General features: G+C 40.0%; 1 pseudogene; it reads left to right on the top strand.

Moving 5' to 3' along the window:
• Nucleotides 1–5,723: 5,723 nt before the first annotated feature.
• On the top strand, nt 5,724–13,146 carry LOC147430731 (uncharacterized; annotated as a pseudogene).
• Nucleotides 13,147–22,281: the final 9,135 nt, after the last annotated feature.

Here is a 22,281-nt window from a genome sequence, read left to right as displayed (position 1 = left end):
ATAGATGCTAGTGAGCGTGGTCGCACTATTCCACTTGTAAATCCTCTTTCTTTTGATAAATCAATGAAGAGCTCAGTTTCTGCGTACATGATTTATGTCAAAGAGTCTCTAAAAGCTAATAATGTTTCATCAAATGAAAATGATAAGAATCAAGAAGAGTTAGACTTGTCTACTTTTCTAAAAGGATTCCAAGATGTGTTCATTGATGATATCCCTATGGACCTACCTCCAAAACGAGGGGATGATGACCATCGTATTGAGCTCCTTCCAGGAAGCTCACCGCCTAACAAACCTCCTTATCGAGTCTCACAAGCTCAACAAGAGGAGATCATGAGGCAAGTACAAGAGCTAGTAGACAAAGGGATGGTGAGGCCTAGTTCCTCTCCCTTTTGTTCTCCAGTCCTTTTAGTGCAAAAGAAAGATGGTACATACCGTATGTGTGTGGACTATCGAGCACTAAACCATATCACTATCAAAAACAGATTTCCCGTACCTCGGGTAGAAGATCTGTTTGATAAGCTACAAGGCTCTACCTACTTCAGTAGGATTGACCTTAAGAGTGGCTATCATCAAATAAGGATAGTGGATGAGGATATCTTAAAGACCGCGTTTCGCACAACATTTGGTCTTTATGAATATCTAGTCATGCCTTTTGGCTTGACTAATGCACCAGCTATGTTCAATCGTTTGATGGAGAAAATTTTTAGACCATACCAAAAATTCACTGGAGTGTTCTTCGATGATATCATCATCTACTCCAAGTCTTTGGAGGAACATAAGCAACATCTCCAAGTGATTTTTCAAGCCTTGAGGGAGAACAAACTTTTTCTCAACCAAAAGAAAAGTGAATTCTTCCTTCAAGAGATTCAATATCTAGGCCATATTATCTCTCACGATGGTATTCGTATGGATCCATCAAAGTTAGAGGTAATAAAATCATGGCCTAACCCAAGGAATCTACATGAGCTAAGAAGCTTTATTGGTATGTGTGCATACTATAGACGCTTCATAGCAAAATTCTCTCAGGTAGCAGGACCACTACACGACTTAACCAAGAAGAACGTTAAGTTTGTATGGACTGCTAAGGAGCAACATTCTTTTGAAAAACTCAAAGAGAAGCTTACTTCCCAACCAGTCCTCGTGCTTCCGGATCTCTCAAAGCCATTTGAGGTCCAATGTGATGCTTGTGGTGATTGCCTTGGAGCGGTTTTGCTTCAAGAAGGGCATGCCATAGCATATGAGAGCCGAAGGCTCAATGGTGATGAACGAGTCTTGGGCATTTATGAGAAAGAGCTTTTAGCTGTTCTACATGCCCTAGACACATGGAAGCACTACCTATTGGGGACTCCATTTATCCTACGAACCGACCACCAAAGTCTCAAGTATTTCATGACGCAAACCAAGCTTTCCGACAAACAAATGAGGTGGGCAAATTTTCTTTCGCAATTTAATTTCCATGTTGCTCACATAGCTGGTAAGCACAATCAAGTTGCCGATGCACTTTCACGACGACCAAAAGTTAATGCGGTGTCTATAGCTACTCACAATGATCTATCCTCTATGATAGATGAGTATGCTACTGACCCTGACTTTAGAGACATAATGTCAGCCCTTGCTTTGGGGAAGAAAGAGGAACCATTCACCTTGCAGGATGGTTATCTTCTCCACGGCAATAGGCTATGTGTTACCCATTCCCTTCGTGAGAAGGTTATGTATGAATCCCATGCTCCTCCATATGCAGGGCATAGAGGTATTCAACCTACTCTCCGAGGAGTAGAGACGTATTTCTATTGGCCTACCATGAAAGTGGACATACAAGAGTATGTTTCAAAATGTGTAGTATGCCAAAAGACCAAGTATGATAGAGGGAAGCAACCTGGATTACTCCAGCCATTGCCTATTCCAAATTCACCATGGGAGAGTATATCCATGGATTTCATCTTTGGATTACCCAAGTCTATCCATGGGAATACAGGAATATGGACAATAGTCGACAGGTTTAGCAAGCAAGCACATTTTATTCCTGTCAAAAAGACTATTAAGGCACATCAAATGGCAACTCTCTTCATATCTCAGATTTTCAAACACCATGGATTACCCACATCCATCGTGTCAGATAGAGATCCTAGAATGACCAGTAATTTCTGGAAAGGTCTCTTTGAAAATCTAGGAACAAGATTGAATTTCTCTTCGGCCTATCACCCACAAACGGATGGCCAAAGTGAGATAGCCAATCTTACGATACTCGATCTACTCAAGACTTATGTTACCGAAGTAGATCAACGCTCACAATGGGAAAAGTATTTACCGCTAGTAGAGTATGCCTACAATAATACTGTACATACTTCTACGGGCAAAGCACCTTTCGAGATCATAGAAGGAAGACCTAAAAGTCCCTTGCTACTGAAAGTACATGGGAAGATCTTCGCCGCCGATGAGTATAGCCGTGACCTACAAGAATCTTTTCAAAAGATTAGGGAGGCTATAGCCATCTCTCAACAAAGGCAAAAAGCTGCTGCTGATAAGCACAGAAGAGCCTTAATGTTCAAAGAAAATGATTGGGTCTTACTCAAGTTTCCTAAGGCTCGATTAAGGCAAACGACGGGCAAAAATCCTACGGGCCATCAAAAGTATTATGCTAAACTAGCAAAAAGATACTATGGTCCTTTCCAAATCTTGAAGCCTATCAATGAGACGGCTTATCAACTCAAGTTGCCCAACCATTGGCTTATACACAATGCCTTTCATGTAAGCTTACTTAAGCCCTACAAAGGAGAGCCACCAATTGAACCAATTATTGAAGACCCTCCCGAAGTTGAAGACCAAGAAGAGGTGCTACAACCCGAAGCTATCCTTCGGCATGAAGACAAGGTACTACGACATGGTAAGATTATCCGACGGTATCTTATTAAGTTCAAAAATTATCCTTTTGAAGATGCTAAATGGATGCAAGGAGTACAACTTAAGGATAGTATGAACCTTGTCAATGCTTACAATGCTACATTAGAGTAAGCAAATGTACAAATTTCTTTTAAATAACTCATGTTTTTGTCTTATATGACTAGTCCTCTTTTTAATTGTGCACAAATTTAACTAGTATGCATGCTTAGAATCATGTTTGTGATGACGACGTCTCTCAAACACCAAGTAGAATTTGTCACTCTACTTTGGGAGAATGAAATGGACTAAAGAGCAGACATGCTTGCGGCAGCTATGTCTCCCAAAGCACCAAATGGATTAGTCATCCATCTTGGAAAGATGTCGTAGGGTAAAAAGGGATCCTTTACCCGCTAAGTACGATTGGCTAATGACTAAGACTTTATCTCTTCTACCTCATAGTCGAGGACGACTATGATTTCAAGAGAGAGGTAATGTCATAAAATATAATATCTAACTAACTCAAATGATTTTCTCATATTAAATTGATCACTTAATGTGGGAGAATAAACGGGAACAAGTGTTAAGATATAGGTATGTGCTTTTAGATCTATCTCAACACGGGGCCAATGTAAAGGGGCCCAAAAGGGAGATGGTCTATCAAAGAGCAAGGCTAACCAATGGAGCATAAGACCTTAGGGCTAGCTTCATTGAAGACCTACAATAAATGTGTGTAAAAGTCCTTTTGACCTTAAGTAAGCTAGGGCTAAGCTTGAGGTGGGAACCCGGCCCAAGCTCGAGGTGCTTGTCCTGCTTGAGGTGCTTGTCATGCTTGAGGTGTTTTTCATGCTTGAGGTGCTTGATTAAGATGCTTGAGGTGCTTGACTGGCTCCATGCTTGAGGTGCTTGACTTGCTGCATGATTAAAGTACTTGAGGTGCCTTGAGAAGCTTGCCTGAGATGCTTGTGGGAACCCCCCCTAGTTCAAGTGCTTTGTCATGCTTGGTGAGTAAGGTGCTTGATCACCTAAAAGTCAAAATCATTCCTACAAGAGGGGGGGCGAGCCCTTTTCCTAGGGCCTAGAGAGAGAACACCCACTCACACACACAAGGGAAGCCCATCTTGAAGAGGCAGCAAGGACACATGTCAGGCCCCTACCCATGTTACCTTCATGTGTTGCTTGAAGCCTATTGGCTAGGCTTCAAAGGGGTCCAATGATAAATTACATGAATTATCTAATTGTTTTAGCATTTATCAAGTCCTCTCTCTCAAAGGGGAAAGGGGGACACTTGTCCCAAGGCTACCCATATTGCTTGTAATGGCTCCTGCTTGTGATTGGCTAGGCCTGGAGGGGTCCAATGAGCTTCAGGCATGAGCTACAAGGGGGGGTCGACTCAAGCAAGCTAGGGGGGTGCCTAGGGGGTATACTCACCCACACACACTCACAAGCACTCTCATTGTGTGATATGCAAAGTGCAAGAGCTCCCTCTCCAAGCAAGTAGAGGTTGAGAGCCTACACCAACACTCTTGGCTATGGAGTGCAAATCCAACCAAGAGCCATGCTTCAATGCTTAAGGCTTGCCATCTCCTTCTTCTTCATTAATATGCTATTATGTATGCTAGCAACAAGAGTATGATAAGTGAGGAACTAATTCTTTCTCCTACGAAATGTTTCTTCTTCCTCTTCCCTACCCTCATTCCCTGCTAGCTCTCTCCACCTTCGAAGGTGTTTGAGGTCTTGGGACTGAGGCTTGGGATAGTTAAAGCTTTCTTCAAGTTTATGTTATGTTTGTGGTGCATGAAGCCTTCCATCTTCATGGCATCACCTAGGTCACAAGGAACACAAAGACTGTATTGTAACAAGTCTCTCTTTATGGGAGAAATCATAATACAAATGCCTATTGGAGGGGGGACCGGCTCCACATAAATCCGGTCCTCAATTGTTGTCATGTTCTCTAAACTCTCTCTCTTGCAAAATTATTGTCTATGCCAAGTTAACTAATTGCTATGATTATGTTGATATCTTCAATTATGTCTACCCGCTATGCTCACAAAATCATTTCTTGAAAGTACTCTCATTAAATTCCGCTATTCTCAAATTGAATAGGCAAATTCCATTACAGGTCGTAATCTCCGTGCACCTCTAGATCGAGGTGTGCGGGGATCGGGCCTGGCTAGAGAATGTGAGGTTGTCATGTATTGTCATGTACTTAGTAGTGTTTAGTTAAAACAATTAGAGTGTTTTAATTATTTGTTGCATCATTGGTAGATAAAGTATGGACGATAGGATGGTGTGTCCTTGTGCGCATTGCAAGCATCAGATCTTACAAAAACAAAAAATCTGCGACCAACGCATACGTAATCACAGTCTCTTTCTGATAGAGCAACTACAATACCTGCATTATTGATCTCATAGTCTAGAGATTGAAGATCAAACTCCGCAAGTAGATATTGCTCCAACTTCATCCCAGAGAAGACGATTTTCAAACGAGCAGTCATCGATTGAGTCCTCCCAACGAATACCTGATGTGGCATTTCAAGAAGTAGAGATGGAGCAGATGGTGGACGCGTTCTTTGACATGGATTCCAACATAGAAGGTGACAACATTTAACGCAGTATTGTTGACCAAACTCGCCAATGGCCTACCCCCGTGGTTGACTACCATGAAGGGGCACCTGTTTCTAAGCTTGATTGTGCCAGGGTGGTATAAAGTGAAGAATATGGATGTGTATCTTCGTCCACTATTGGAAGAGCTACAAAAACTGTGGATTGGCATAGAAATGGTGGATATGAGCTGACACACAAGTCGACGCAATGCTTTGATCAGAGGCATTCTAATGTGGACCATGCATGACTATCCCGGACTAGCAAAACGCTCAGGTGATTTATCCTCATACTCAAACTCAAACACTATAAATCTTGGTTTTTCTCAAGCTTATCGATTGTCATGTGTATACATGCAGGGCTTGAAACAAGTAGATGCAGAGCATGTGTCACATGTGGACCTAAACTTAATGCACGTCACGCGCCCTCACTGAAGAAGAAAATCTACGAAGGTCATCAAGCGCATCTTCTAGAGAATCATGAGTTACACGACAGTTTTTTGGGAAGAGAGCCACCGAGAATGTGTGCTCAAGCATGGCTAGAGAAGAAGGAGACGTGTGATGATGGTTTGTCATGAGGGATGAAGAGACTCTCTCTATGATACAAGTTACCATATTGGCCCAGACTCATGATCAATCACTTGCTCGATCCAATGCACATATTCAAGAATGTGGGTAATCTGCTGTAGGATCATCTGATTGGCAAGAAAGATACTTTGGGAGCTGGAGTTGACCTTAGAAATGTGGATCATAAGCAGAATAATTGGCCGCAGACAGTAGTCGATGGATCGATAAAACTCCCTAAAGTGCCATGGATTTTGACAGGAGCCAAAGAATGCAAAGTAAAGGAGACCATTCGATTTGTGCAGACCCCCACTGGCATAATGCACTCGCTCCAAACGTGTTTCACTAAAGAAGGAAAGCTTACTGGTTTCAAGTCACACGACTGGCATAAAATATGTCAGGTATGTTTGAAGTGGAATATATCATAGTGGAAATTGTGTAACAAATTCGTGTGTGCACTTTCATATCATTGCTAGACATGTTTTGCAGTTATTATTACCGGTGGCCATTGAGGGATGTTTGTCTCCTAACGTCTGTACCACAATCTACAAACTTGCAAAGTTGATGCAATGGATTTCACAAAAGAACATCCATGTAGACTCCATACCATTCGCCAAACTAAATGCTACGGAGGTTGTGTGCATGTTTGAGAAACACTTTCCTACCACCATGCTAACCGTTCAAGTGCATCTTCTTGCTCACATAGTTGACGAGGTGAAAATAGTTGGCACAATAAATTCCAGATGGATGTTCTTTTTAGAACGTTTCATGAAAACACTCAAGGGATATGTGCATGAGAAGGCACATCTAGAGGGTAGCATGGCAAAAGGCTAGCTGGTATCAAAGTCCCTAGTTTACATAACAGAGTGGCTAGAGGGATTTGATAAAGCGCGAGACACGCTATGGAAAACCATAAATGATGAGCGCATATCATGCGATTGTCATATGCAATCTTAGTGTTGAGAAGAAGATGACGCAAGATCTACAGGCTAATGTCAATCGATTTTTCATGCTTCACAATCCAGTGATGCAAAAGTGAATTTCACAATACGAGGATGCAAAGCAAGAGCAACAAAGGGCATGAATTGAGTGGAGACGGGAAAGACGACCACGGATGCATTATCCGGAGGGTCTGGAAAGCCTACTAACATTCATGAGTTTAAGATGGTTGCACAACCAATTGAAAACTGCACAACAATGCAGTAAACAAGTGATTGAGGAGGAGTGGAAGTACTCTTGAGGTTGGGCGACCAAGGTAAGTTTGCAATGTATGACTCGCGGCTTTCTAGATGTTGAATGGCCACTCATAATCTTTGTTGGTTGTAGTATAAGTCATACACAGCACCATGGTGTAAAGGTAGACATTTTAGGCCTAAACGGAGAGCTCTATATAGACATAGGGAGTTATGCTCTGGTATGCGAAGATGCGAGAGAGATCTCTTTAAGCCATAAACATTGTATTTGAACAATTTTTCTCCCTTTTTTAATATATATTGTATACATGTGGCTTTTTATCCATTCTTTTCTATATGCTATACTTGAGAAAATTATATTGTATTGAATCGTCATCACTACCACTCCAAGCCGAAGAAGGTCCTCAACAAAGGGCAGACAGATCTTGCTCTCATAACGAAGAAGCAGTAAGCGTGCATCACTACTTGCTAAGGTTTAATTTGAAGCCAGCATGAACTCCTCATCGCAGGAATCCCTCCCCCTTTATGAGTCCTCTCTCTCTCTCTCTCTCTCTCTCTCTCTCTCTCTCTCTCTCTCTCTACACAGGAATCCCTCTCCCGTTATGAGTCCTCTCTCTCTCTCTCTCTCTCTCTCTCTCTCTCTCTCTCTCTCTAGGAATCCCTCCCCCTATTATCTATAGTATAGATTATAACTTGTCCATATTTTCTTCTCTATTCAATATTAAGATTAAATATTTGTGTGTTTAATGAAGGTATGGATAATGATGAGTTTCTTTCTTCTTTGTCACCCCAGTAGAGGAGGTGGTAAGAGCAGCATCATCGCTCTGGAGAACCTTCACGTTGTTCCACTCCCTCAGTGTCTCCCTCTGTTTTGGAGCATTTAGCACATTCTGAGATCACTTGGGGAGATTACCTAATAAAAATGTAACATATCACGTGAGTTCAACAAAAGGGTATGTAAAGTTCTTGAATCTTACATAAACATAGATACAGAAGGTCATTATTTTTTCAAATTTGAAAAAACTTACAAATTTTAAAAGAAAAAGGTACATTATATTCCTAATGAAATTCATAGATAAGGGGTTTTACAAACATGTCTTGAATGTATGTGATATGGTAGTTTTACTTATAGTGAACCCCTCGAGCAACAAAAGGAGGCAGCAAAAGCGCGAGTAGAGGGAGGGAGCTCGCACCACTTGGGGAGCAGTGGGTGGACATGATTTGAGGCCAATTTTGTAAGTATTTTGGCATTGCCCTTTAGGTTTGGTAGTTACTTTTAAATTCTAACATAGTGTACTCTTTGTATGTTTTGAATAGTGGTCAATGACAGTACGTGACCACACACCGTACGAGCGCGAGCACGCGGGCAGAAAGGGCTTAAACGCCCTGATGGACATTCTCAATTTTTGCGGCGTCATGGTTAGTATTTCACTTTACTCTTTTACATTTGTTGTATTTTAATGATAAGCTAAGAAAATAGATTGTTTTGTAAAAATATGTTTGTACTTACAGAAAATCTTATTGTTTTTTTTTTTTGCAGACAGATACACCGCTTGGACACGATGAGACGTGTGATTAGACGACATTACTTTAGCCATAGCTAGATAGCACTAGTTTTCTTTTGTCATAGCATGTATACTGAGATGACGTGTGTACGTCTTTTTGTAACTATTGAAAAACGATGTATTTTTGAATAATGACAATTGTGTTGTAACTATCACATTTGCAAAGCTTAACAATCAAGTGATTTGGCTTATGATGTGTATAAATTTGTCATTGATTTTCTTCGTCGATTCACTTTCGTCCAATTACTTTTGTCAGTTTTGTATCTTTATTATGCAATGCATGATGGAGTTAATGGTTATATTGTCTTGTGGGTGACTACTTTGGGTCTATACCTTGCACTTTCTTTCAAAGGTGAATATATGCTTATCTTCGATTCATTTAGGTATACTTTATTTTGGAAATATTCAATATGGTTGAATGCTTTGCCACCCAAAACGTTTTATTCTCGGGCGTCGCTAGTATAAGCGTCTCTATATAAGGTTCTAGAACGTCGCTACCAGCTTCGCTACAGAAGGAAAGCTAGCGTCGTTATATAGCGATGTATATAGAGACACTTATAAAGACGCCTATAGCGACGTTCTCATAGCGACGCTTTTAGGGACAGTTTAAGCAACGTCAGGGAGTTAAAAAACCCAATGTATTTTCATCGCTAAAAGCGTCACAAGTGCACATAACCTCTCTAGTGTTTCAACATTTTTGAATTCATCAAATGACCTGTTATTTTAAGATTTTCTTCCAAAATTAAATATAAAAACCCCGTACTTTCATGTATCTCTGTTAAATTACCTAAGCTTTTTGCATTTTGAAATCCCTTCTATCAAACTCACGTTATACATTAACATAATTACATAGTGCACCCCCCGACGCGAGGCTACATGTTTCCATGAAAGAGGTTTGTATTTTGAATGAAATTTGGGCATCTATGAGAGTTGAATTTTCATGGCTGAAAGTTTAGTCTTCTTATTTGCTCTTTTTAAGTAAAATTGGATGTGAATTGGTGATCCTTTCATCACGAACTCGTCAGAAAATAAGCAATTTCCAACCATAATAGGGGATAAGGCTTGTGATTGTCTTGTCACGAACCCTCTTAGATTTTCAGTCATCTTTAGAAAGAGAGTTTGTGATTTTCCATAAACTCTTTTTCTTAAATTTTTTGTGACTCTCATCACGAACTCTCACAGCTAGAGGTTTTGCACGTTCCAAGCTAGACCGCACACATTTCTACATTTCTAATGAATATTTAAATACAAATATTAAAACTATGGATCAGCAAGAGCAACAAGGCATGTGCTTTGATCAAGGCACAATGAAAATCCTTCAAGCATTGGCTATGTTTATGCAATGACAATAGGCTATAGAAAGAAGAAAGGTGTCAACAACCAAAGCCTTCAAGCTATTGTGAAAAAAAATGGACCAATTTGAAGGGAAAGATGTCACAAAGTTTCTTCATGGTTATGTAAAGAATGTGGAGCTACAATGGGTTCTAGAGGTGGACATGATTTGTAGTTTTGAGCTTGTTGTGGTTCCCGAGATTAGCGACCATGTAAGGGGAATCAGGGAGGAGCAGCATGGAGAAGGTTGGGAGCAATTCAAATTAGTCATAATGGAGGAATACTTCATGGAGGACTTTGAAATGGTTACAAAAAAGAATTTCTTCGAATGAGTTGCAAATCCAAAAAAAGAACTTTGCATCACTGAACTATTGAGATAGTTTAAGTGGGGCTATGCTCAACTGTCAGGAACAGAATGAGCTACTTTGGATAGTGAAAAGACTGAATTGTTCCTTCAAGCTGGAGGTCTTGAGCTCCAAGAAAAATTAGAGCTACGCCTTGAAGACAAGAATACAGAACAAGGTCTAAAGGCTGAATGGAAAGAGGTTGAGGACGGAGCTAAGAGGAAATGTCATAGGGACAAGATGGTGGTGAATGGTACTACATCTACTCCTAGCACATCGGAGATTCCACCAAAGCCTATTGTTGTGAGTTAGAAAGGTGATAATTCAATGCTTGATGAGCATGTTAAGGGAATCGAAGAACTGAACTTAAAGCTGAAAAGGCTTGAAGAGAAGGACAACCTGTAGGACAAAAATCCCAAAGCAAATAAGGGTTTCTGCACATATGCATATGGTGTCATAGAAAGACCATGGCAGAAGGGATTGTGATAGCTTCAATGATGCCTTGGAAAGAGATACGCCGCTTGGACGCGATGAGACGTCTGATTAGACGACGTTAGTTTAGCCATCCCCGTATCGACGCTAGGCGACGCTTATAGCGACATCCCCGTATCGACGCTCATAGCGATGCTCTTAGCGACGCCTGGGGTTATAAAAACCCAGTGTATTTTCATCGCTAAAAGCGTCACAAGAGCACACAACCTCTTGTAGTGTTTTGGGTTATGTTATTTTAGGTTAAGTTTACGTTATAAGTTAATTTAGGTTAGGTTAGGTTAGATTATCTTATATGTTAGGTTAGATTAATTTAAGGTACATTAAGCTAGGTTATCTTGTCCGTTAGGTTAAGTTAAGTTAGGTTAGGTTATCTTGTACGTTAGGTTAAGTTAAGTTAAGTTAGGTTAGGTTAGGTTAGATTATCTTATACATTAGGTTAGATTAAGTTAAGCTACGTTAGGTTATGTTAGGTTAGGTTATCTTGTACGTTAGGTTAAGTTAATTTAAGCTACGTTAGGTTGGGTTAAGCTACGTTCGAAAATATGGCAACCCATAGAGCTTACCCACAGCGCATATTAAAAACAACACAATGGCGATTCGTTCGTCAATACGGAAAGCCATACAGCTTATCCACAACACATATGAATTGTGGGCAAGCTCTATGGTTTTTCGTATTGTCAACGGCTCCCCATTGTGTTGTTTATATGTCCGCGAGCGGTTTTCAAGTCCTAAAATAGCTAAGCAGCCATGAAAATAACACCATGGCGAGCTGTTTGGCAATACGGCAAGCCATAGAGATTTCCCACAATGCATATGCATTGTGGGTAGGCACTATGCCTTGACGTATTGCCAAACAGCTCGCCATTGTGTTTTCTATATGTCTGCAAGCGATTTTCAAATCCTAAAATAGCTAAGCGGTCCTAAAAGCAACACAATCGCAGGCTTTTGGCAATACGACAAGCCATAGATCTTGATTACAATGCATATGCATAAGCATACCCATAAAGCTTTTCCACAATGCATATGCATTGTGGGCAAGCTTTATGGCTTGCCGTATTGCCAAACGGCTCTCCATTGTGTTGTCTATATGTTGCGAGCAATTTTCAAGCGCTAAAATTGCCTCATGTCCCTAAAAACAACACAATGGGGATGTGTTTGGCAATACAGCAAGCCATAAAGCTTTCCCACAAGCATATGCATTGAGGGCAAGCTCTATGGCTTTCCGTATTGCCAACAACTTGCCATTGTGTTGTTTTTATGTCCGCAAGCGGTTTTCAAGCCCTAAAATAGCTAAGCAGCCCTAAAAACAACACAATGGTTGGCTGTTTGGTAATACGACAAGCCATAGAGTTTTCCCACAATGCGTATTCATTGTGTGCAAGATCTATGGTTTGCCCTATTACAAAAAGGCTAGCCATTGTGTTGTCTATATATACGCGAGAAAGTTTCAAGCTTTAAAATTGCCTCACGGCCCTAAAAACAACACAATGGAGATCCTTTTGGCAAAATGGAAAGCCATAGAGCTTGCCGTATTGCCAACGGCTGGCCATTGTGTTGTCTATATGTTTGCAAGCGATTTCCAAGCGCTAAAATTGTCTCGTGTCCCTAAAAACAACACAATGGCAATCCTTTTGGCAATACGGCAAGCCATAAAGCTTTCCCACAAGGCATATGCATTGTGGGAAAGCTCTATGGCTTGCCATATTGCCAAAAGTTGTGGAGGTTGTGTGCATGTTTGAGAAACACTTTCCTACTACCATGCTAACCGTTCAAGTGCATCTTCTTGCTCACATAGTTGACGAGGTGAAAATAGTTGGCACAATAAATTCCAGATGGATATTCTTTTTAGAACGTTTCATGAAAACACTCAAGGGACATGTGCGTGAGAAGGCACATCCAGAGGGTAGCATGGCAGAAGGTTGTTGGCTGGTATCAAAGTCCCTAGTTTACATAACAGAGTGGCTAGATGGATTTGATAAAGCCCAAGACACGCTATGGCAAACCATAAATGATGAGCGCATATCATGCAATTGTCATATGCAATCTCAGTGTTGAGAAGAAGATGATGAAAGATCTACAGGCTAATGTCAATCAATTTTTCATGCTTCACAATCCAGTGATGCAAAAGTGAATTTCACAATACGAGGATGCAAAGCAAGAGCGACAAAGGGCATGAATTGAGTGGAGACAGGAAAGACGACCACCGATGCATTATCCGGCGGGTCTGGAAAGCCTACTAACATTCCTGAGTTTAAGATGGTTGCACAACCAATTGAAAAGTGCACAACAGTGTGGTAAAGAAGTGACTGAGGAGGAGTGGGAGTACTCTTGATGTTGCGCGACCAAGGTAAGTTTGCAATGTATGACTCACGGCTTTCTAGATGTTGAATGGCCACTCATAATCTTTGTTGGTTGTAGTATAAGTCATACACAGCACCATGGTGTAAAGGTCGACATTTTAGGCCTAAACGTAGAGCTCTATATAGACATAGGGAGTTATGTTGTGCTATGCAAAGATGAGAGAGAGATATCTTTAATCCATAAACATTGTATTTGAACAATTTTTATCCCTTTTTTAATATATATTGTATTCATGTGGCTTTTTATCCATTCTTTTCTATATGCTATACTTGAGAAATTTATATTGTATTTAATCCTCATCACTACCACTCCAAGCCGAAGAAGGTCCTCAACAAAGTGCAGACAGATCTTGCTCTTCTAACGAAGAAGCAGGAAGCGTGCATCGATACTTGCTAAGGTTTAATTTGAAGCCAGCTTGAACTCCACATCGCAAGAATCCCTCCCCCTTTATGAGTCCTCTCTCTCTCTTTCTCTCTCTCTCTCTCTCTCTCTCTCTCTCTCTCTCTCTCTACAGGAATCCCTCCCCCTGTTATCTATAGTATAGATTATAACTTTTCCATATTTTCTTCTCTATTAAATATTAAGATTAAATATTTGTGTGTTTAATGAAGGTATCGATAATGATGAGTTTCTTTCTTCTTTGTCACCCCAGTAGAGGAGGTGGTATGAGGAGCATCATCGCTCTGGAGCACCATCACATTGTTCCACTTCTTCAGTGTCTCCCTCTGTTTTGGAGCATTCAGTACGCTTTGAGACTTCGGTGTCAAGGAGACGATCTTCACACTCTTCTAGGCACCGACGCTCTAGTGGTGGTGATGGTTGCTGTGGGGATGCCGTCGTTGATGCCTCGACATCGCCTCGTGTTCAACGAGGCTCCTTGTATTCCCTTCTTTGCCCACCCCCACACCAACCACAACATCGCCATCTATGCCGGGTTTTGCACAGCTATTGGCCGTTCTTGGCTACACACCACTAGCTACTCCTCCGGGAGTCACCCCAGTCGACACTCCTCACTTCGGGGCCCAGATTCCGGTGGAGACACTCAACATCCATACCCCCATCGAGACGCCACTAGAGACACCATTCGAGACCCCTGGTCTGTCGAGACACCCATGTTCACGTGTCACAGGCGACACGACTTACTGTACTCGATCGACATCAGTGGCGGCATCATCTTAGATGACGAAGGCAAGAAGGTGATCTCGCACACGCGCATTCTTTGCTCTCAGGTGTTTCAACACTACATACTAAACACCTAGAGTGAAGTGACGAATGTATTAAAAGACAGAGTTATCAGCATGCTGCATGACGAGTTTTTCATATCAAATCGGGATGAGCGGTTCAAAATCAAGACCTGATGAAGGTTCCAATGCGCGAATACTACAAGCACAAGCTTTTTGAAGTACAAAAAACAATAAAGTATGGGTGGAGTATACAAGATTGACTGGCCAAAGAAGATTGAAAGAATGCAAAGCGAGCAACGCGTGAGAATCCTTACAAGTGGAATCAACAAAACCTAGGGTGATCACCTAATAAAAATGTAACATATCACGTGAGTTCAACAAAAGGGTACTTAAAGTTCTTGAAACTTACATAAACATGGATACAGAAGGTCATTATTTTTTTCAAATTTGAAAAAACTTACAAACTTTAAAAGAAAAAGGTACATTATATTCCTAACAAAATTCATAGATAAGGGGTTTTACAAACATGTCTTGAACGCACGTGATATGGTAGTTTTACACATAGTGAACCCCTCGAGCAACAAAAGGAGGCAGAAAAAGCGCGAGTAGAGGCAGGGAGCTCGCACCACTTGGGGAGCAGCGGGTGGGCTTGATTTGAGGCTGATTTTGTAAGTATTTTGGCATTGCCCTTTAGGTTTGGTAGTTACGTTTAAATGTACTTTTAAATTCTAACGTAGTGTATTCTTTGTATGTTTTGAATAGTGGTCGATGACAGTATGTGACCCCACACCGTACGAGTGCGAGCACGCGGGCAGAAAGGGCTTAAACGCCCTGATGGACATTCTCAGTTTTCGCGGCGTCATGGTTAGTATTTCACTTTACTCTTTTACATTTGTTGTATTTTAATGATAAGCTAAGAAAATAGATTGTTTTGTAAAAATATGTTTATACTTACCGAAAGTCTTATTGTTTTTTTTTTTGCAGAATCCAACAGATACGATGCTTGGACGCGATGAGAAGTCTGATTAGACGACTTTAGTTTAGCCATAGCTAGATAGCACTAGTTTTCTTTTGTCATAGCATGTATACTGAGATGACGTGTGTACGTCTTTTTGTAACTATTGCAAAACGATGTATTTTTTGAATAATGACAATTGTGTTGTAACTATTACATTTGCAAAGCTTAACAATCAAGTGATTTTGCTTATGATGTGTATAAATTTTTCATTGATTTTCTTCGTCAACTACTTTTGTCAGTTTTGTGTCTTTATTCTGCAATGCATGATGGAGTTAATGGTTATATTGTCTTGTGGGTGCCTACTTTGGGTCTATACCTTGCACTTTCTTTCAAAGGTGAATCTGTGCTTATCTTCGATTCATTTAGGTATACTTTATTTTCGAAATATTCAATATGGTTGAATGCCTTGCCACCCAAAACGTTTTATTCTCGGGCGTCGCTAGTATAAGCTTCTCTATATAAGGTTCTACAGCATCGCTACCAGCTTCGCTAGAGAAGGAATGCTAGTGTCGTTTTATAGCAACGTATATAGCGACACTTATAAAGACGCCTATAGCGACGTTCTCGTAGCGACGCTTTTAGCGATAGTTTAAGCAACGCCGGGGAGTTAAAAAACCCAATGTATTTTCATCGCTAAAAGCGTCACAAGTGCACATAACCTCTTTAGTGTTTTAACATTTTTGAATTGATAAAATGACCTGTTATTTTAAGATTTTCTTCCAAAATTAAATATAAAAACCCCTTACTTTAATGTATCTCCGTTAAATTACCTAAGCTTTTTTCATTTTAAAATCCCTTCTATCAAACTCACGTTATACATTAACATAATTACATAGTGCACCCCCCGACGCGAGGCTACATGTTTCCATGAAAGAGGTTTGGGTTTTGAATGAAATTTGTGCTTCTATGAGAGTTGAAGTTTCATGGCTGAAAGTTTAGCCTTCTTAATTGCTCTTTTTAAGTAAAATTGGATGTGAATTGGTGATCCTTTCATCACACGAACTTGTCCGAAAATAAGCAATTTCCAAGCATAATAGGGGGCAGGGCTTGTGATTGTCTTGTCACGAACCCTCTTAGTTTTTCAGTCATCTTTAGAAAGAGAGTTGGTGATTTTCCATAAACTCTTTTTCTTAAATTGTTTCTGACTCTCATCACGAACTCTCACAGCCAGAGGTTTTGCACGTTCCAAGCTAGACCGCACACATTTCTACATTTCTAATGAATATTTAAATGCAAATATCAAAACTATGGATCAGCAAGAGCAACAAGGCATGTGCTTTGATCAAGGCATAATGCAAATGCTTCAAGCATTGGCTATGTTTATGCAACGACAATAGGCTATAGAAAGAAGAAAGGTGTCAACAACCAAAGCCTTCAAGCTATTGTGAAACAAATGGAACAATTTGAAGGGAAAGATGTCACAAAGTTTCTTCATGGTTATGTAAAGGATGTGGAGCTACAATGGGTTCTAGAGGTGGACATGATTTGTAGTTTTGAGCTTGTTGTGGTTCCCGAGATTAGCAACCATGTAAGGGGAATCACGGACGAGCAGCATGGAGAAGGTTGGGAGCAATTTAAATTAGTCCTAATGGAGGAATACTTCATGGAGGACTTTGAAATGGTTACAAAAAAGAATTTCTTCGAATGAGTTGCAAATCCAGAAAAAGGACTTTCCATCACTGAACTATTGAGATAGTTTGAGTGGGGCTAATAAAATAGATTGTTTTATAAAAATATGTTTATACTTATAGAAAGTCTTATTGTTTTTTTGTTTTCTTGCAGAATCCAACAGATACGGCGCTTGGACGCGATGAGACGTCTGATTAAACGACGTTAGTTTAGCCATAGCTAGATAGCACTAGTTTTCTTTTGTCATAGCATGTATACTGAGATGACATGTGTACATCTTTTTGTAACTATTGAAAAACGAATAATGACAATTGTGTTGTAACTATTACATTTGCAAAGCTTAACAATCAAGTGATTTTGCTTATGATGTGTATAAATTTTTCATTGATTTTCTTCGTCAATTCATTTTCGTCCAATTACTTTTGTCAGTTTTGTATCTTTATTCTGCAATACATGATGAAGTTAATGGTTATATTGTCTTGTGGGTGACTACTTTCGGTCTATACCTTGCACTTTCTTTCAAAGATGAATCTGTGCTTATCCTCGATACATTAAGGTATAGTTTATTTTGGAAATATTCAACATGGTTGAATGCCTTGCCACCCGAAACTTTTTATTCTGGGGAGTCTCTAGTATAGGCGTCTCTATATAAGGTTCTAGAACGTCGCTACCAGCTTCGCTACAGAAGGAATGCTAGCATCGTTATATAGCGATGTATATAGAGACACTTATAAAGACGTCTATAGCGACGTTCTCATAGCGACGCTTTTAGGGACAGTTTAAGCAATGTCGGGGAGTTAAAAAACCCAATGTATTTTCATCGCTAAAAGCGTCACAAGTGCACATAACCTCTCTAGTGTTTCAACATTTTTGAATTCATCAAATGACCTATTATTTTAAGATTTTCTTCCAAAATTAAATATAAAAACCCCTTACTTTCATGTATCTCTGTTAAATTACCAAAGCTTTTTCCATTTTGAAATTCCTTCTATCAAACTCACGTTATACATTAACATAATTACATAGTGCACCCCCCGACGCGAGGCTACATGTTTCCATGAAAGAGGTTTGGGTTTTGAATGAAATTTGTGCGTCTATGAGAGTTGAAGTTTCATGGCTGAAAGTTTAGTCTTCTTAATTGCTCTTTTTAAGTAAAATTGGATGTGAATTGGTGATCCTTTCATCACGAACTCGTCAGAAAATAAGCAATTTCCAAGCATAATAGGGGATAAGGCTTGTGATTATCTTGTCACGAACCCTCTTAGTTTTTCAGTCATCTTTAGAAAGAGAGTTTGTGATTTTCCATAAACTCTTTTTCATTAATTATTTGTGACTCTTATCACGGACTCTCACAGCCAGAGGTTTTGCACGTTCCAAGCTAGACCGCACACATTTCTACATTTCTAATGAATATTTAAATACAAATATCAAAACTATGGATCAGCAAGAGCAACAAGGCATGTGTTCTGATCAAGGCACAATGCAAATTCTTCAAGCATTGGCTATGTTTATGCAACGACAATAGGCTATAGAAAGAAGAAAGGTGTCAACAACCAAAGCCTTCAAGCTATTGTGAAACAAATGGACCAATTTGAAGGGAAAGATGTCACAAAGTTTCTTCATGGTTATGTAAAGGATGTGGAGCTACAATGGGTTCTAGAGGTGGAGATGATTTGTAGTTTTGAGCTTGTTGTGGTTCCCGAGATTAGCAACCGTGTAAGGGGAATCAGGGAGGAGCAGCATGGAGAAGGTTGGGAGCAATTGAAATTAGTCCTAATGGAGGAATACTTCATGGAGGACTTTGAAATGGTTACAAAAAAGAATTTCTTCGAATGAGTTGCAAATCCAAAAAAAGGACTTTCCATCACTGAACTGTTGAGATAGTTTGAGTGGGGCTATGCTCAACTGTCAGGAACAGAGCGAGCTACTTTGGATAGTGAAAATACTGAATTGTTCCTTCCAGTTGGAGGTCTTGAGCTCCAAGAAAAGTTAGAGCTACGCCTTGAAGACAAGAATACAGAACAAGGTCTAAAGGCTGAATGGAAAGAGGTTGAGGACGTAGCTAAGAGGAAATGTCATAGGGACAAGATGGTGGTGAATGGTACTACCTCTAATCCTAGCACATTGGAGATTCCACCAAAGCCTATTGTTGTGAGTCCAAAAGGTGATAATTCAATGCTTGATGAGCATGTTAATGGAATCCAAGAAATGAAGTTAAAGCTGACAAGGCTTGAAGAGAAGGACAACCTATAGGACAAAAATCCCAAAGTAAATAAGGGTTTCTGCATAGATGCATATGGTGTCATAGAAAGACCATGGAAGAAGGGATTGTGATAGCTTCAATGATGCCTTGAAAAGAGATCTTGTGTTTTTTAAAGATAGCAAGATCCATATGTGGGAGATAGGTATGCCATTAGGAATTGACTCTCGAAAAGGGGGTATGTGGAAGTTAGTGGAGGATATGGAGACCAATCATGCTATTTTTGCAGTGGAGGCTGTTACCTATGGGGCAAAGATAGAGCTTATTCCAAAGAAAGTGTTAAAGTCTACTCATGATGCTTTTGAGGAGATTGATAGCTTGTGGCCGTGTGCAATAGCATCAACCAAAAAAATGAAAGGTAACTAAACAAGTATTACATGAAGCTGGTGATTGCATACGCCATACAAAAGGTTGGGATGACTGTGTTGACTCGTTATCAGTGCATGCTTATCTTGCAAAATGCGATAACAATGAAGCAATTGTGGAATAAAAGCGTAGACTTAAGAATGGAGATGCACATCCTTCTACTTCAAAGAGGGTTACAAGAGCCGGAGGAAGAAAGGATATAGGACCTTCTTATGAGGCTCCACCACATGTGCCTCCTCCTCCCGAGATTCCTATGGAGGAAGCATCTACATGAAAGAATAAAAAGCAAGAAAGGCCCTGCATACAAGTAAAACAAGTATTGGAGGAAAGATTTGAATAGAAAAGGCCCTGCCACAAACGTAAAACAAGTATTGGAGGAAAGATTTGAATAGAAAAGTTGATTTTACCTTGGGTGAAGTTCTTGGCATTTCTAAACACGAGTTTCATGAATAAATTATAGATACCACAAAAAGAAATTGTCAAACACTCACTGAGTCTATTCCTCCATAGTCTGAGGGTGAAGGGGAGTCACTTAAGGCACATGGGGATCTGGGATACATGTCCAAGAGATTGATTGCAATGAAAGTGTGGTAGGATGCTACCAGTCTTCTCGAAGAGATGCACATGCTAGATTTGCAAATGATGATGAAGGTGAAGCCTCCTACAAAAGCCATTACTCCAAAAGGCATTGGGCAAGAGCTACAATAGAAATTTTAGTCAAGAGGTGCACATGCTAGATTTGCAGATGATGGTGATGAAGGTGAAGCTTCCTATAAAAGAAATTACTCCAAACGTCATTGGGCAAGAGCTACAATAGAAACTTTAGTCAAGGTGGGTGATCTTGAGGATCCATATGCCTCATTGATAGATCATGGCTCTAAAATGTCTGGGAGTCTTTACATGAAGGGCAACTGGCCGATAGATTGAGCTTCAAATAACTAATCACGAGATATGTAGTATGGGGCTTGTCCAAATGTGATTGGTAATGTAAAAGATGAGCAAAAACTTCTTCGTGCTGAAGACATCTACCTATCCTCTTATCCTTGGGCAGACATACATTACAGCCGTTTGCATGGAGACAAAGGTCTTGGATGATGGTTCTACTTATGCCAAGGAAACTAGAAAAGATGGGAAGTGAGACGTACAATTTTTGAATGTGTGTGTGAATCACGAGAGGAACCGCGATAGTCTTTGTGAGTATCCTCTACCAAAAGCAAAAAAAGAGCTCAAAGAGTACAGGGAGACAAGGAGTTTTGGCCATTTATAATTGCAAAGTGGGATTGCAATGGTACAAGAAGAAAAGGATTCTTGTTTGACCCAAAGCCCTTGAAGAAGCTTTTTCTACAGGTTTCCAAGGATTAACAGAGCATGAGTCAGTATGTTTTATGAATCTTGAGGATGAAAACAAGTGCACAAAAATATGTATCTAATGAACAGAAATACATGAAGGAACTTGGTTTCATAGAGGATAGTGAACGCATTTCAGGTTTTTTGAACAAGTTTCTCATGTAGATACTATGCTTGAGCTTGAGGCTATAATGGACTCTAGTATGCAATCTGGAACCCACGTTGTGGAAGTATGCTCTATGAAAATCTATGATGTGATTGAGGCTTTTGAAGATAAAAAAGATTCAAATGCTAATGACGGACTGGAAGTGCGTGTGGAGACCAAGTACAAAATGGTGGCAAAGAAAGTGAGACCAGTTCACGATGGAATCCCTAAAAGAGATAAAAGCTGGTTGTGAGGAGTTTTTAATAGAATAAGATAAGAAGAGTTTTAAACAAAATCTTTCAAGACATGGTAAGGCTTTTTCTTTCCAGCCACACGAGATAGGGTGTGTTGATCCTAATGTTGTTGTATCTATGGTGATCTTCACTATCCCTCATGTACCTTGGAATGTATGCCCAATTCCGGTTTTGAAAGCACATTTGGCAAAGTTAATAAAACTACTCAATAAAAAGATTAGCATGGGTATTTTGGAGCCTTCTTGTGCACCATATTCAAATAGGTTGTTCATTGTGCCTAAGAAGAATGGAGCTTTGTGGTTCATACAAGATATGCAATCTGTTACCATCAGGAATGTGGGTGCAAGACCAATAGTGGATGAATTTACAAAAGCGTTCATAGGAAGGTCAATTTACTCAATGGGGGTCTCTATTCAGGGTACGATCAATTTCAGTTAGATGTTGAGAGGAGATATCTGACAACTATGAAAACACCTTTAGGACTGGTAAGGATGTGTACCTTACCTCAAGGAGCAACAAATTCAATTGCACATATAATAATGAGATGAACAAGTTTTTTCGTGGACTTCATACCTCAAATCACAATGCCATTTCTTGATGATGTGCCCATCAAAGGATGTGAAGATCACAAAGGTAAAGATGAGGCTATGAATTCAAGGGGGTGCCATAAGTTTTCTACAGACCATATCAAAAACTGTGAGAAGATTTTGTCAAGGTTGGAAGAAAGCTCATCTTACCCTCTCACGA

This window comes from Adiantum capillus-veneris, chromosome 21 (genome assembly GCF_014529385.1).
Source record: "Adiantum capillus-veneris isolate H3 chromosome 21, ASM1452938v2, whole genome shotgun sequence".
Classification (NCBI taxonomy): Eukaryota; Viridiplantae; Streptophyta; class Polypodiopsida; order Polypodiales; family Pteridaceae; genus Adiantum; species Adiantum capillus-veneris.
This window is presented reverse-complemented; position numbering and strand designations above follow the sequence as displayed.